Source organism: Chiloscyllium punctatum, chromosome 33 (assembly GCF_047496795.1).
Source record: "Chiloscyllium punctatum isolate Juve2018m chromosome 33, sChiPun1.3, whole genome shotgun sequence".
Taxonomy (NCBI): Eukaryota; Metazoa; Chordata; class Chondrichthyes; order Orectolobiformes; family Hemiscylliidae; genus Chiloscyllium; species Chiloscyllium punctatum.
This window is the reverse complement of record NC_092771.1, coordinates 54,213,137-54,226,534: the sequence shown is the minus strand read 5'-3', so window position 1 is coordinate 54,226,534 and position 13,398 is coordinate 54,213,137. Positions and strand designations below refer to the sequence as shown.

Genomic DNA, 13,398 nt, shown 5'->3' with positions numbered 1-13,398 from the left:
CTGGTTCCGGAAGAGGGTTTCAGATTTATGGATCATTGCGATTTTGTCCAGGGCAGGTGGGACCTGTAAAAAAAAGACAGGGTCCATTTTAACTGGAGGAACACCAACATCCTGGCAGGGAGGTTTGATGATGCATCTTGGGTGGAGTTAAATGAATAATGCAGGAGACTGAAAACCAGAGCAGCAGGACAGCAAGTGAGCTGAAATTAGAGTTTAATAGAATAGCCAGGCAGGGCCAGTCTAATGACTATGCTGAGGAAAATAATCATAGCAATTTTAAAAATGTGAGTGGAAATGATAGGTTCAGTATTATCGGAGATCAAAAAATAAGAATGGAATGTGTGGAGTGCACCAAACGTATTCAAGGAGATAAACCAATCCAATAGAATTTACATAAATACCTTGTACCTGAATGCATGGAATATTTGGAAAAAATGACAGCACAAACAGAGTTATAACGATACGGCCTGGTGGGGCTTACAGAAAGGTGGTTACAGGAAGGTCAGTGTTGGGAAGTGAAATGTCCAAGAGTACTCATTACTCAGACAAGAACGTACAGCAGGTTGAGTTGCTGCATTGATTAAGAGTGATATCAAGGCTGCATTGAAATGACATTAGCGCGAGGGACCAAAATGACAAATCAATTTGGATCCAAATAAAGCACATGGAAGCAAACCTGCTTCTAGGAGTAATTTCATGCCACAATACTCCCATCCTCCAAACATACTTTCAAAAACCAGGGAATACCAATGGCTTGTGAGAAGGGCACAAGAGTGAGCAATCTGTGTATGCATATTGGCTTAATTACTCAATTTGGCAAGGGTAGCCTCAAATAACGATGCGCAGAATGTATGAAGGATTATTACTTAGAACAACAAACCAGAAAACTGGCTTTTAGATTTGGTGTGAATAATAAGGAAGGAGTGATAAATCATCTTATAGTAGAGGATCCTCTAGAAAGAGTGACCGTAACATGCTGGAGTTTCACATTCAGATTCAAAGATACAAGGGTTTTAGTATCAGGCAGTGATAATTATGTGGAAGGATTGGCCTGAGTGGACTCGAAAAAATAACATTGAAGGGCAGAACATTTGAAGAACAATGGCAAATACTTAGTAAGATAGTACAAACACATCATTTAAAGTTTATTCCTGAGTGGAAGAGGAATTGTGAAAAAAGATAAAACGTCATTCACACCTTAACAAAGAAGATTATGATAAGATGAAAGTGATGTCCTGGTGGTATTATCGCCAACTGCTGATTCAGCGATCAAGATCATATTCTAGGAACTCAGATTCAAATGCCACCATTGCAAATGCTGGAATCTAAATTCAACATCAATCTGCAATTAAGCTTTACAGATTAATGGTGAGATCACTTTCACTTCAAAATTATGTCTCCTTTGTATTGAGCACTCGAGTAAGGGGAAGAGCTGCTCTCTGTTCAAACTGTCCATAAACCTCATGCTCTTAAATACCTCAATCAGGAACCCCTTCAACCTCCTCTGCTTCAAAAACATCTAACCCCTCATCATAGTTTGAGTATTCTCTCGTCTTGTTACTTCTGAAATGTATCACCTCACATTTATCAGTCAAATCTCATCAGCCATTGAACTAGCCACCTGAACAAACCATTTATATCATCTTTAAACTAACATGTTCCTCCTCACTGTGAACCACCCACCTAACCTTTGTGTCATCCATAACATTATTTATCATTCCCCCCAAAATCCATCCCTCACATTCTCATCATCATCACTTATGAAGCTCACAGATAAGACTTGTCTTATGTCTTCTGTTCTTCAGATGTTGTTCAAACGAGAAGAATTAAGAATTTCAGTCTCTTGTTCTTCCTATTTTTGGTGAATTTACAGCAGTGGAGGTCCTTTTATGAGAGAGCCACAGATTTGTTTTGGACATGCAGCTGAATTCTCCTTTTATCCTATTCTTCTCTGTATGTTTCATTCATAATGCTTGCATGTGTTTAATATTGGACTAGGTCGGGCTTACTTCATTTGCAACATTTGTATTTTACGTGGACCTGGATAATTTTCTTTGTAATATTCCCTGCAATACTCAGAGCTGAAGGAATTTTTCATCTGCAGGATGGGCTCATATGATTGCTTGAAAGAGCTGGAGAGATGAGGCTAAAGATTAAATTAAATGCTGCACATATACACACGGTAGTAGATCAAATCATATCGCCAAGTCTACCCTGCATTTGAAACAAATTATTAGAACATATGCCCACTCTTCTTTAAATTGTAAAAAAAAGTTTTAATACGTGTTCTTAGAGCAGTATGGATTTTACAGCTGCTCGTGGGATTGCATGCATAGCTAAAGATTAATTATAGTTTTTTATTCAATTTAATATAGTTCATATAGTTTATTAATATAAGATTATTTTTCCAATTTGTTTTATTAAAATTCAAAAACAAACCAAAAAAACAAGCAAAATAATTTTTTTCTCGAACGAACATTGTTTTAACGAGCTTTTCAAGGGGAGGGGGGGATTTACAAAACAAACTAGAAAAGTCTATATATGTTTCAAAAGTCATCGTCTTTAGTTTTAAATGCGAAAGTTTTTTTTTGTTTCAAAAACTATTTTTAAATAGGAAGATGTGCCTTTATTCTGGAGAGTCCGACACGCGTTCAGCTCTGGAGAAGACCTTTTTCTTCGAGAAATTTATTGAAGAGGAATATTTTTTGTTGGGTTAGTTTTCCAAATGGTTGATATTATTTATTTTTTATATGTTTGATAAGTATACGGATGTATTTTCTATTTTAATGTCATGAAAAATTCTGTTTATAGGCATAATAATATTAAGGCCAGATATATAAGTTAGAGAGGGAGATATCTGGAAGTTGTTATGCAACAAAATCAGTCAGATAGCTGGGTGACTGTCAGGACAAGTAAGAAGGTAGTTCAACAATCTCCGGTGGCTATTCCTCTATCAAACAGATGTCCAGCTTTTGGAATTGATGAAGGGGTTAGTCTCTCTGAGGAAAATGGAAGAGCCATCGGTTATTGGAATGTTGGAAAAATTCTTATGCCTAGGCAGCGATTGAGAAGATTTTGTATAGTTATTGGGACAGGGATCTCTCCTTTCAAGGGCATAAACAGGAGATTCTGTGGCAGTGAGTGAAAATTTAGGATAGTTTATTGGTTTCGCGGAACTAGGATTAAGAACGTCTCCGGAGGTCTCAAGCATATTGTTAAAGGTGTGATTTAGAAGCCAGAAATTATTGTATATATTGGTATGAATGACATTTTTAGGGAAAAGATTAAAACAGTCCGGAGGGAATTACAGAGGTGATGTAGAGGATTAAAAAGAAAACCTTAAAATAGCAATTTCTGGTTTGCTCCCAATGATAAATTCAAGCGGGGAAGGGAAAATAAAGGTTAAAGGAGAAAAATCAATGCATGAAGAGCTGCTGTGTTGTTGACCGATTCAGATTTTTGGGAGATTGGAAAGTCTTTTGGAATAGAAAAGGCCTGTTCCAAAAGGATTGATCTAATCTAAACGGGAAAGCCACCGATATCTTCACAGGGAGATTTGCTCATCCTATAAAGGCAGACTTTATATTGACAGAGGATGCAAGTGGGGGTACTCTAAGTAGCAGTGTAAATTGTTGGATGGCTGGAGAAATCTCTGAATATGATGAGAACATGCCAGTTAGAAAAGAAAGATGAGAGAATCAGATTATATAGTAATTCTGAAGAACTAAAATGCATTTACTTTAGTGCAATGGGATTTACAGAGAAGGCTAATCTCCTCAGCGCATGTTTCAGAACATGGGATTGGGATATCAAAGCTATTATAGGAACTTGGGTGAAAGATGTTCAAGATCTTTCAATAAGAACAGGCAAGACGGTAAAAGAGGAGGAGGTGTGGTCTTTTTAGCCAAGTAGTATAATGCTGGCTCTGAGAACTTTTGCTGAGGACTCGTCTACTGATGTAGTGTGGGCTGAGGTTAGAAACAGGAGAGGAGAGGTCACACTGCTTGAAGATTTTTTTTGTAGCCTCTGCAGAGTTCCAGGGAGGTGGAAGTGAGGATTATCAAAATTATTCTGAGTAGGAGTGAAAGAAACAGTGCGGTCGTTATGGGGGACTTTAACTTTCCTAACATTGACTGGAAATGCTATAACTCTCGTACATCGGATGGATCAGTTATTGACCAACGTGTACAGGAGAGTTTCCTGACATAGTATGTCGAAGAGCCGACAAGAGGGGAGGCCACAATGGATCTGGTGCTTGGCAGTGAGCCAGGCCAAGTGTTTGATTTAGTTGTAGTTGAACACTTTGGAGAGAGTGACCATAATTCAGTTGTGTTTAGTTTAGCGATGGAAAGGGATAGGTACATGCCACAGGTCAAGAGTTATCGATGAGTAAGGGCAATTATAATGTGATTAGACAAGAATTAGGATGCATAGAATGGGGTAGCAAAATACAGGGGATGCAGACAGTGGAAATGTGGAGCTGGTTTCAGGAACAGTTATTGTGTGTCCTTGATAGGTCTGTCCCTGTCATACAGGGAAGAAGTGATAAGGTAAGGGAACCATGGTTTTCAACAGAAATTGCATCTTTTGTTAAGAAGAAGAAGGAGGCTTATGTGTTGATGAGGCAAGATGGTTCAGATGAGGCGATGGATAGTTACAGATCAGCTCGGAAGGATTTAAAGAGAGAGTTAAGAAGAGAATAGAGAGGACACTAGCAGTCTTTAGCAAATAGAATAGAGGAGAACCCTAAAGCTTTCTAGAGGTATGTGAGGAATAAAAGGATGATTAAGGTGGGAATATGGCCAGTCAAAGACAGAAGCGGGAAGTTGAGTGTGGACCTTGTGGCGATCAGAGAGTTGCTAATTGGACATTTCTTATCGGTTTTCACTCAGGAAAAGGAGAAGATTGTCGAGGAGAAGAATGAAGTATGAGATATTAGACTAGAAAGAATCGAGGTTAGTTACGAACAGGTGTTATCAATTCTGGAAGGAGTGAAAATAGAGAAACCCCCTGGACTGAATGGGATTTATCCAAGGATTCTCTGGGAAGCTACGGAGGAGATAGCAGAGCCTTTGGCTTTGATATTTGAGTCATCATTGCCTACAGGTTTGATACCAGAGGACTGGAGGATTGCAAATGTTGTGCCCTTGTTCACGAAGGGTAGTAGAGATGACCCAAGCAATTATAGACCAATGAGCCTTGCTTCTGTTGTAGGAAATGTTTTGGAAAGGATTATAAGTGATAAGATTTAAATCATCTAGTAAGCAACAATTTGATTTCAGATAGTCAATATGGTTTCATCAAAAGCAGGTCATTTCTCACAAATCTTATTGATTTTTGTTTGAGAAGGTGACCAACCATGTAGGTGAGGGTAGGGCAGTTGACGTGGTATACATGGACTTCAGTAAAGCCTTTGATAACGTTCCACATGGTAGGCTGTTGGAGAAAATGCAGAGGCGTGGAATCGACGGTGATTTAGCAGTTTGGATTTGAAACTAGCTTTCTGAAAGAAGGCAGCGAGTGGTGGTTGATAGAACATATTCAGCCTGGAGTCCGTTTACTAGTGGTGTGCCACAAGGGTCTGATTTGGGACCACTAATGTTTGTCATTTTTATAAATGACTTAGACGCAGGCACAGGTGAATGAATTAGTAAATTTGCAGACAACACGAAAGTCAGTGAAGTTGTGGGCAGTTTGGAAGAATGTTACAGGTTGCAGGGGACTTGGATAAACAGCAGAATTGGTCTGAGAGGTGGCAAATGGAGTTCAATCCAGCTAAATGTGAGGTGATGCACTTTGGGAAGAATAACAGAAAGGCAGAGTACTGGGTTAATGGAAAGATTCTTGGTAGTGTGGATGTGCAGAGTGATCTTGGAGTCCATGTAAATAGATCCCTGAAAGTTGCCACCCAGGTTGATAGTGCTGTGAAGGCGGCATACGGTTTGTTAGGTTTCATTCGTAGTGGGATTGAGTTCCGGAGCCGCAATATCATGCTGCAACTATACAGAACGCTGGTGCGGCGATATTGGAATATTGTGTATAGTTTTGGTAGCCCCATTACAAAAAGGATGTGGATGTCTTGGAAAAGGTGCAGAGGAGATGTACCAAGATGCTGCCAGATCTGGAGGGAAGGTCGCATGAGGAAAGGCTGAGAGACTTGGGTCTGTTCTCATTGGAAAAAAGAATGCTAAGAGGGAATTTGTTAGAGACATACAAGATGATCAGAGGATGAGATGGGTAGACAGTTAAAGTCTTTTTGCTAGGATGTTGACGCCAGCATATATGAGGGGACATAGCTACAAATTGAGGGGTGATAGATTTCAGACAGATGTCAGAGACAGGTATGTTTCACAGAGCGACGTAAGGGCTTGGAATGCCCGACCTGCTAATGTAATCAACTCAGCCACATTAGGGGGATTTAAGCCATCCTTAGATAAGCACAGTGATGATTTTGGGATAGTGTAGGGAACGAGCTGAGAATACTTCAAAGGTCGGCGCATCATAGAGGGCCTAATGGCCGATTCTGCGCTGTATTGTTCTGTGTTCTATGCTTTTTGTTCTAAGAGTGGTAATTCAATCTTCCAGGTGTTAGATGCTATAGAAAGGACAGAAAAGGAGACATGGGGTGAAGGAGCAGTGGGGGGCAAGGCTGTCAGTTTTGATTAAGGAATAAATTATTGCTCTAACTAGGGGAGATATTACTAAAAATGTGTTCAGTTAAAATATATGGGTAGAAATTTAAGATAAGAAAGTAAAGAACACTTTGAAGAGATTGTGCGAAGTGCTCGTTTGTGACAAATCGTCCAGTGCAGATATATTGGTAGAAATTAAAAGTCAGAAAGAAAAGAACATGTTGATGGAATTGTACTCTATGCTCCCCAATAGTAAGGAAGAAATTAAGAACAAATATGTAGGGAGATCTCAGATATATGTAAACTTAATAAGATTGTAATAATGAGGGGATTTTAAATTTCCAAAACTTGACTGTTACTACCTTCGTGTTAAAGGTTTGGACGATGAAGAATTTGTCAAATGTGTTCAAGAAAATTTTCTTTATCAATATGTGGTTGCTCCAAATAGAGAAGGAACAAAATTAGACCTTATTTTGTGCAATATCAGGGCAAGTGACTAAAGTAAAAGTGGAGGAATATGATGGCTGTTGCGAACATAACTCTATTCATTTCAGAATGGTTATGGAAAAGGATAAGCCTTCCATTAATATTATCTTTTTAATTGGAGTACCATAAACTTTAATGGCATGAGACAATGACCTTCCAAGTTTGATTAAAGGAGATTGTTAGCAGGTGAAGAGAACGTGTGACTCGTGGAAGACATTCAAAGGTACGATGATGAGAACTGAGAGGCATTATGTTCTTGTTAGTGTGAAGGGTAACTCTGATAAGAATAAGGAACAATGGATGACTAAAGGTATTGAAGCTCTTCTCAAGAATAAAAGGGAATCTTAATTTAGATATAGACAACTTTAATCAATCGAATCTCTTAAACTATATAAAGCGTGTTGGACATTACTTCGAGAGAAATGAGGAAAGCAAAAAGGGGACATGAGATAGCATGGACAGATAATGTTCAGAATAAACTAAATATATTGTACAAATATGTTAAGAGCAAGAGGGTAACCAGGGAGAGGGCAAGGCCTCTTAAAAATTAAGGAGGACATCTTTGTGTTGTACCACAGCAGATGGGGAATACAATCATTCCATTCCCAGTGCATCAGACAGCGGCAAAAACACACCATTGTCTGCACCTCACAATCATCCAGATTGAACTCTCTCTGCTATTTGTCAGCCTATTGACCCATTTGATCAAGATCGTTTTGTAATCTTAGAAAGGCTTCTTCACTGTCCACTGTGCCACCAGTTTTGGTGTCATCCGCAAACTTACTAACCATGCTCTTTATATTGTCATCCAAATCATTTACATAAATGACCGAACAATGAAATCCCAGAATGAACCTCTGTGGAACACTGCTGGTCACATGCCTCAGTCTGAAAAGCAACCACCCACCATTCCTCTCTGTGGCCTGTTGTGATGCCAATTGAAAGTGTTGGAGATAAACTCAGCAGTTCTGGCAGCATTGGAACAGAGAGAAACAAAATTAACTATCTTGAGACCAGTATGACTTGCTCAGAACAGGTTCGTATCGACCTCAATCCGTTAACATTGTTTCTCTCTCCATATCCTGCCTTATCTGTTGCACTTCTCTACTATTTTGTGCTTGGATGTCTGATTTCCATTATCTCTAATCTGTTACTTTTCTGGATGGGTCTAGATGTTATATTTGAACAATTTGCTCCATTCCTGTTCCCGTGACTTGTGCCGGTGACACTTGTATTAAACTGGATTCTGTTTCTTCTTCAAGATCTAAAAATAACTTTTTTTGCCAAGGTCCACTTAAATGCGTGAATCTCAACACATTTATTTTGATTTGAAAGACATTTTAGAGATAGCTACACTTTATGAAACAAAAAATGTGTTGCTGGAAAAGCGCAGCAGGTCAGACAGAATCAATGGAGCAGGAGAATTGACGTTTCAAGCATAAGCCCTTTTCCAGCAACACACTTTTAAGCTCTGATCTCCAGCATCTGCAGTCCTCACTTCCACACTTTATGAAACAACAGGAATAGATTATTGATGATAACATCATTCATGTCCTTTATTAATAAGCTTGTCCTCACATGCTCTGAAAGCTTTTAAATACATTTCGCAGATTAATTACAGCAAAGGTGGTGGTCAGTCAGACTATTATCTCAATACCAGTTCTGAATGAGCAATATACCCACTCTTATTCTGCAGTAACTCCCTGTAACCCCACTCATGTTGTTATGTGTCTGTTTTTTTAATTCTGAATATCCTGTTCAGATAAACAATCTTATCAACCTGTATAGCCTATGATTGAATACTCTATATGTAAATTATAATTCCATCCATCACGTTTAAAATTGCCTTTTCTATTCACATTGTCGTTCAGCATTCCATCGCCCAAATGTCATCTGTTCTATCACTCTGCATTGCATTTCATTCCATTTGTGAGAAAGAATGAGGGTTGATTGGGAGATGTTACTGTACTCCCCTCATGTCTGCTCAGCCACTGGCTCCAGTCCTTTCTGCCTCCTAGCCAATATCAGATTCGTTCCATCCCTGATGCATTAATCCTTGGGTTTTAATGAACAAGGTTGTTGCACATTGTTAAGGACAAGGCCAGACCCCTCAAATATTTTGAAGCACATAACCCAGACCGTAACTGTGGTATTTGAAGGTAAGTATACAGTGCATATTCAATGAGGGAATTAGCTGGTCACACTGCCGAGTTTTTAACAAACAGCATTTATTTACGAAATTACGGAATGAAACAAAATGAACCGAAAACAGAATACCGAACAACTCATCCTATCCGAACCCAACAGGCTATCCCCACTAAAGGATGCTGTTCCAAAGTACATGCAACAATCCCAAAAAAAACCCTTAGCATAAAGAGTTAAAATAACTCAAAACGCTTACATGTTACAAAATCGGAAGGGCAGAAGGGGAGGGATAGCGTCCCGTTTCAACAGTGACCCTTACTCAACTAACCCCTGAACTGAACTGACCTGCACAACCAGAGAGCTGGCCACGCGCCCTTCATTGTGTCAGTTTTACTTGAAAGACTTGAAAGCCTTCTGTCTGAGGAATTATCTGTTCGGTATAAACAAAAGGGCCCCCGGTGAAACATTCAAAATTCAGGAATGTTGGAAACTTGGGTCGTTTATAACGTCTCTGGGAAAAGAAAATCAAGGACAAGAAAACCTTGTAAAGGGACCAGCTTTGTGACAACATGTCACATTTGGCTTTGGACAGAGTTTAAAAAATGTAAGACTTACTGAATGAAGCCAATCAAATGTATTAATGTGTTTGTGAATTTATATAAAACAGTGCAGAAACGCATTGTGTGTTGAAGATACAAAATTGCCTTATTGCAACGAGAGAAATACCCAGGCAAATCCACACTTCTTGTGTAATGGAGTGCAAATATGCCCACTGGAAATCTATTGGTTGATACCTGTTCTAGTGGAGGAGAGATCAGCATCGTAACGTCTTGATTATGTTTTTTTTTGGTGGGGGCAGGGATGTGGGGTTCAGGTGGTTACAGTATTGCAAACAGACAACACATCAGTGTTTCATTGTGTAATATTCTGAATAAGGTTCTTGTCTGTTTAAAAATCTGTAGTCAACCTCGTTAAAGTACTCCGGGTAATTTTCATTGTACACTTACCGACACAAGTTTCAAAGTTATGCTCTGGGATGCCTGCTTAAGAATGCTCTGTGTGGTCTAGCCATAATATCTCGAAGATGGAAGATGCCTCCTTGGGACTTGGTACAAACTAATCACTTTCCCTCCTCATGGTCAGCAAACCACGTTAACATAACAAATGTGCACCAATAGCAATGGAGTCAGGAGGGAAAACATGGAGCAGTCTGTCTTTGCAGTCTATACCTCATTGGTTTCACGTGTTGCAGGATCAATGACATCCTCGTATTTCAATGTAACAGTTAGGAGGGACTGAATGGCCTCTTCTGATCATGAGTCAGTGTCTCGAGGGACAAAATGTCTTACTCCTGGCCTGAGGACAGAGGTTCAAGGACTTCAATGGGCAACCCATGGTTCCTGCCTACCAGCATGTTGTGCTGACTCGACTCTATCTTCCTGAATTATAGGAGACAAACAGGAGGAGGGAAGAACACAGCAGCATCATGAGATATGAAAGTCAAAATTTAAGGTAAAACAGTTCTTCAGGACTGGGAGTGGGAGGTAGTGGGAGCTGCAGATAAAGAGGGAAGGGAGTGGATGGGATGGGGAGAGCAGCGGGATGGTGAGGTATGGATACGTGGACACAGGTGATGGATGCAACTTGGTTGGGCGATGAGAGGGATGAATCCAGTTGGGAGCTGGAAGGCGGAGTGGTTAGGTGGAATGGAAGGGAGGAGTATGGGCAGAAAATGGAGTAAGGAGATGGGTAGTAAGGTTATTTCAAACTGGAGAACTCAATGTTACATCTTCCAGGTGGTAGGCTTACCAGGCAGATGAGCTGTTGTTCCTCAAATTTGCGGTCTGCCTCACCAAGGCAACAGAGGAGGCCAGGGGTGATAATGTCGGAAAGGGAGTGGGAAGGGGAATTCAAATGGGCGGTGACTGGGAGGTCAGGTTGGCCCCTGCAGGCCCGGCTGTGATGCTCGGTGAAATGTGCACTTAGTTTATGTTCGGTCTCCCCAGTGTAGAAAAGACCACATCGGGAGCATCTGATGCAGTAAGCTCAGTTGGAAGAAAGGCAGGTGAACCTCTGTCTAACCTGCAAGTACTGTTTGAAACCCTTTAAGGAGGTGGAGGAGGTGGTGTGCCAGCAGGTGATGCATCTTTTGCGGTTGCAGGAGAAGGTACCTGGGGGTTATGGGGGAGATTGGTGTGGAGTGTGGCAGGATAACGATGGGGACAGTCTTGTGGGAGATGTGCCAGGTGGTGGGATCCAAACCTAGTTTCCTGCATCTGGTGCACCCGATGTGGTCTCACTGCATCAGGAAGACCAAATGTAAATGAAGTGAATGATTTGAGAGTATTGCAGTCAGGCTTCTAAGGGCTGACCTGACCTCCCAATCACTTCGTATTTCAATTCTCTCCCCCCACCCCCCGCCAATCCCTTTCTGACATGGCCATCCTTGGCCTCCTCCATTGCCACAATGAACCAAACCAAAAACTGGAGGAACAAGACCTCATATGTCACTTGTGCAACCTCCACCCCGGGGACTCAACATTGAATTCTCCAATTTCAAATAACCTTCCTTCTAATCCTATGATCGCCTTCCCAGGCCTTCCCCTCCTTGCCTTCATCTGATCAACACTTGATCCAGCTACCAACTGGATTCAGTCCCCCCATCACCAACCGGCTGATACCCTTTATCTGTGTTCACTTATGCCCATCTCGCCACTCTGCCTCCTCCTCCTTCACCCGCCCCTTTATCTATAGATCCCTTTACTCCTAACCCCAGTCCTGATGAAGAGTTATATCCTAGGCGTTGACTTCTCAACTTCTTGACGCTGCCTTGATTATTCTGTTCTTCCAGTCTCCTGCGTGTCTATTTTGGATTCAAAGCTGCTGTATTTTTTAAATTGTCTTCTTGTGGAATAGGCAGGAGAGAGGAAATGCGGTCCACATGTTTTTATCCAATAGTTTTGAAGGGCTGAATGGCTTTCTTATATTACTGAGAAACCAGCTAGAGTTGCAGTAAGGGTTCCTTCTTTTTAACCATGGAGATGCTTAGTGCCCAGCAGTACTTTTGATTAATGTTACCTATACATTAACAGCACAAGCTTGAATGTTGTCCAGATTTGATACTTTAGTACCTTAGGAGGTTACTCATTGTTCTGAACATTATATAATCTTCACAGAACATCCCCACCTCTGATCGTATGACAGAGGGAAAGACATTGATCAAGCATCTGATGATGTTTGTGCCGAAGATGCTATCCTGCGATTGCCCACAGAGATATCCAGGGACTGAGAGGATTGATGTCCACCAGCCCCATTGTGTTCTGACTGATCCAACCAGTGGGGAGTTTACAACTGATTCCCATCAAGTTCAATTTTGTTCAGTCTCCTTGACACCTTGCTCAGTCAATTACTGCCATGATATCAGGGCCAATCACACTGATGGTGTGTTCATATCTTTTGTTCATATCAATTGGCCAAGATATATGTGTGGGGAGCGTTTCCTTCTCTCAGATGGTAGTGAGGGTTGGGACCAGACAGTTAGGGGAGGCTACATCACTGAAATGTTTGGGGGGTGCGAGTGGGTGTCAATGGATTTTGACACATCATTGAGTCGAGGGCTGCAAAGAATTGGGCATTAAAGAGAAATTGCGTCCAAAATCTTCTCTACTGTGATCTTGATTGTCCCTAAGATATCACGGCTAACTTCCTCAAGTTCCCAGTATTCATGCATTTCTCCACGGTAACCGTAGAGTAGAAATATTCATTGAGGACTTCACCCATCTCTTATCGTTTCACACGGACTTGTCCCCTTTGATCTTTGAGGGGTTTTATTTTCTCTGGAGCTATTGCTTTTTCTTTTAATTTATTTAAAGTACGTTTTTGGATTCATCCTAATCTTCTCGGCCAAGCCTCCTTATTGCCCCCTTTTCACCCGACTGATATCCTTCTTTCATAGATTCCTGTATCTCTTATATACATCCAGGGGTTCCCTTGATCCAAGCCGCTTGTACCTGAATCTGTGGACTGGTTTTGTCCCTCTCCATAACTCTTTGAAGATTAATATAACTGTGGTTACTGTCCCAAAGTGCTCCCCCACTATTAACTCAGTCACCTGTCGTGCCCTATTTCCTAAGAA

At 40.8% G+C, this 13,398-nt stretch overlaps 1 long non-coding RNA gene across 1 annotated transcript in view; it reads left to right on the top strand.

The window, feature by feature from the left end:
- The window catches only part of LOC140458546 (uncharacterized), a 35,372-nt gene extending 25,446 nt beyond the window's left edge, over positions 1-9,926 (top strand). The window contains exon 3 of the long non-coding RNA XR_011953514.1: positions 2,615-9,926. This is a non-coding gene — a long non-coding RNA (uncharacterized lncRNA). The remainder of the gene's footprint in view (positions 1-2,614) is intronic.
- Positions 9,927-13,398: the final 3,472 nt, after the last annotated feature.